Here is a 4001-nt window from a genome sequence, read left to right on the forward strand (position 1 = left end):
ACTTTGTAAAAGAAATGTCTTTTGTTAATGAAGCAGTAGGCGGTTGAAGTTTGCTCATTGGCAAGAATGGTACCGGATGTGGTACACAATCCACGGAGGATTGTGACCATTTGTTCATTCGTCCGGGAAGACGTCACCGACCGAGGGACGACGACGTACGAGAGCGATGGCCTGTAGACAAAGGAAAAGAAGAGCTTGAGATCAGGAGGGGACATCAAAGTTAAGCGTCTTTCCGAGAGTTGGATGGTCAGAAGGATTTGTGAGGCTGAGGTTCATTGTTTAGGAACGGAAGTCCTGTCACACATGGCTATTGTGAAGAGGGATGGGAGTGGGGGGGGGTCATTATATGGAGGAAGTGAGTATTTCTCCCGAGAGAGCGATGCGCATGTTGTAGTAAAAACTAAGCGTGCTTCTTCCCCTGCATTGCTTAAGCTTGAAACAGCAGGTATCGTTTAGCCAATTGCATATGTTGTAGAAGCTGCTAATCTTTCTGCCAGGGAATTGAGTAAACTTGCAGTGACCAATCACGTTGCGACATGCTGACCAGAAGGAATGTGAAATCTATAAAAGTTTCAGCTCAGGCAATGCTCAAGGTCGACCTTGCTTTGAGCACCGAGCTACTCGGCCCAACTTGTTTGCAAACAATAAAATAGAGTTGGACCCAGCGTGAAAGCGTGACTGTCTTGAGCCAAATTGAACTAGCCTGCAGGGGACGAAACTAGCAATTTATGCAAGAATGTCACTAGAGATGCACTGGGTTTGCACAAGCGATCACCACTATCTCTGTCTTTGGTTCTATATGCAGTTGTGGTTTTCTGAGGCAGATGCGAGCGTCCTAGCTAGCGAGAGGCCCCAGCGGGGTGGGAAATGTGGAGGGCTACGTTCAGGAAGCGAGTTGCATGTTTGTCATAGATACACATGTGTCAGGGGTCTTTTGGTTATTTTAGCAAACGGCGAGCAATAACAGTATCGTCGCTTTTAGCGATAATGTGGAATTTGTTGTTGACATGCGACAGGAGGATTCGAGTACAGAGCCGAGGGAGCGAGGCATGGCAAGTCCATCCTGTTCAGTCGTCGCGGTTTGAAGCAACGGAGACGCAAGCGGAAGTGGCATAACCGGTGGCGTCCGTGAGGTAAGTGTTAAGTTAGAGCTTTGAGTGCAGCCTTGACCAAGGCAACGTGGCCTTTGCTGTGTTAGGTGCGGTGGGCTAATTGCGAACGGGTCCTCGGCTAATTACATAAGTTAACTCGGATGCTGTTTTTCCATGCCCGTCGTCGCTTGTAAGGTGGCGTGCTGTCGTCTGGTCATCAGTGTGGTCGTCGTCCTGTACAATCGAACGTGTTGAGTTTTGTCACTTTCTTCGAATGGATCGTAGATGTGCGATATAGGTGTGGAGATTCGTAGGTATTATTGGAAGCATGGGAATAACGGTGAGGAGGGCTGTGTGGAATGTGCGTGGGGGGGGATCATTGTGATACTAGCGTGGTGAGGGGTCTCGTGACATGCGATTCTCGATTTAGTTATTTAAGGGTTTGTGGGGGAATGGGACAGAGTCATGTCGAAATAGATGTCATTTCCATAAATGTAACTGGCTTACAATAGTCTTTAGCGCACAGGCCGTTTGTCACGTTCAATTTTTGTCATTGTTGTAGGTTCTGCCTCCAGAAGATATCTAATTTGGAAAACCAGCGATGCAGTTGGCGAGCGGGGGAATTTTTCCCTCACGGCAGTGGATTTGATTTCACATTTGCAAGTTAAGTACGGCCATTGATTGGGATGTTTGTTTGTTTGTTTGTTGTGCGCGCTCTGTGTTTCACTTGGGGAAACATGGTTCACCGGGCGCACGTCACTGGGAAAAATCACGTGTGTTTTTTGGAAGCGAAGGTCTGCATTTGTTGTACGTGCCTTAACTGTGAGAATTGTTTTCCATTTCCATAGGAAGCGTTCACCGTCTGTGCGATGTGAAGACTTTGCCATGACCGGAGAAGAGTTTGGTGTGTCTTTGCCGGTTTGGAAGATGAAGAGTTTGCATAGGATTCGCTTTCAGATTTGCAAGTTAAGTACGGTTCTGATCAGGGGTTTTGTTTTTCGTGTGTGCTCTGTGTTTTGCTTGGGAAATGTGGTTCACCGGGTGCATGTCACTGGGGAAATTCACCTGTGATATGTTGCACATATGTGTGTTTTGGAAGCTGAGGTAGTTTGCGTTTTGTGTGTGTGCCTTAATGCTGAGAATTGTGTTTAATTTCCATAGGAAGCGTTCCGTGTTCGTGCCCTCTGAAGATTTCTCTGTGAGCGAAGAAGAGTTTGACTCGTCTTTGCCGATTTGGTTTCAGATTCTTAAGTTAAGTACGGTCCTGATCAGGGGTTTTGGTTTTTGTGCGTGCTCTGCATTTCACTTGGGAAATGTGGTTCACCGGGTGCATGTCACTGGGAAAATTCACATATATGATGTAGCACGTGTGTGTTTGTTGTATGTGCCTTAACTGTGAGAATTGTTTTTCCTTTCAATAGGAAGCGTTCTCCATTGTTACGATCTGAAGATTTCTCCGTGAGCGGAGAAGAGTTCTGTGTGATTTTTGTCATTTTTGAAGCTGTAGAGTTTACATAGGATTTGATTTCACATTCTCAAGTTAAGTATGGTTCTTGATCAGCGGTTAGATTTTGTCATGCGTGGTCTGAGTTTCAGTTGAGCAATGTGGTTCAGCGGGTGCATGTCACTTGGGGAAATTCACCTGCGGTATGTTGCACATATGTGCGTTTTCGAAGCTGAGGTAGTTTGTGTTTGTTGTGTGTGCCTTAACCGTGAGAATTGTTTTTCGTTTCCATAGGAAGTGTTCCCTGTCTGTGTGATTTGAAGATTTTGCCATGACCGGAGAACAGTTTGGCGTGTCTTTGCTGGTTTGGAAGATGAAGAGATTGCATAGGATTCAAGTTAAGTAGGGTCCCGATCAGGGGTTTTGTTTTTTGTGCGCGCTCTGCATTTCACTTGGGAAATGTGGTTCACCGGGTGCATGTCACTGGGAAAATTCACATACATAACGTAGCATGTGTGTGTTTGTTGTATGTGCCTTAACTGTGAGAATTGTTTTTCATTTCAATAGGAAGTGTTCTCCATTGTCACGATCTGAAGATTTGTCTGTGAGCGGAGAAGAGTTCCGTGTGATTTTGCCATTTTTGAAGATGTAGAGTTTACATAGGATTCGATTTCACATTTTCAAGTTAAGTACGGTTCTCCATCAGCGGTTGGATTTTGTTGTGCGTGCTCTGAGTTTCAGTTGAGCAATGTGGTTCAGTGGGTGCATGTCACTTGGGGAAATTCAGCTGCGGTATGTTGCACATATGCGTGTTTTCCAAGCCGAGGTAGTTTGTGTTTGTCGTGTGTGCCTTAACTGTGAGAATTGTTTTTCATTTCCATAGGAAGTGTTCCCTGTTGGTGTGCTCTAAAGATTTCTCTGTAAGCGGAGAAGAGTTTGGCTTGTCTTTGCCAGTTTGGAAGATTTGCTTTCAGATTTTCAAGTTAAGTATGGTCCTCGATCAGGGCTTTTGTTGTGTTTTTGTATTTCACTGGGTGCATGTCGCTGGGGAAGTTTACCTGTGCTAGATTGTATAGAGCCCTTTTGCAAGCTGAGGTGGTTTGTGTTTTGTTGTACAGGCCTTAACTGTAAGAATTGTTTTTCATTTCTATAGGAAGCGTTCTCCATCGGTACCATCTGGAGATTTGTCTGTTATCAGAGAGGAGTTTGGTGTGTCTTTGCTGGTTTTGAAGATGTAGAGTTTGCATCGGATTTGCTTTCAGATTTCCAAGTTAAGTATGGTTCTGATCAAGGGTTGTGTGAGCTGTGCATTTTGCTCGGGAAAATGTATTTCACTGGGTGCATGTCACTGGGGGAAATTCACTCGCACTACACTGTATATGTGTGTTTTTTGGAAGCGGAAGCGGCTCGAGTTTGTTGTATGGGCATTAACCGTGACAATTGTTTTGTCTTTCTGTAGGAAGTCT

At 45.2% G+C, this 4001-nt stretch overlaps 1 long non-coding RNA gene across 1 annotated transcript in view; it reads left to right on the forward strand.

Moving 5' to 3' along the window:
• The first annotated feature begins 2682 nt into the window (after positions 1-2682).
• LOC142825625 (uncharacterized) overlaps positions 2683-4001 on the forward strand; it is a 2237-nt gene continuing 918 nt past the window's right edge. The window contains exons 1-3 of the long non-coding RNA XR_012899989.1: positions 2683-2932; positions 3103-3805; positions 3995-4001. The exon at positions 3995-4001 is cut by the window's right edge and continues 918 nt beyond it. This is a non-coding gene — a long non-coding RNA (uncharacterized LOC142825625). The remainder of the gene's footprint in view (positions 2933-3102; positions 3806-3994) is intronic.

Source organism: Pelodiscus sinensis, unplaced genomic scaffold (assembly GCF_049634645.1).
Source record: "Pelodiscus sinensis isolate JC-2024 unplaced genomic scaffold, ASM4963464v1 ctg183, whole genome shotgun sequence".
NCBI lineage: Eukaryota > Metazoa > Chordata > Testudines > Trionychidae > Pelodiscus > Pelodiscus sinensis.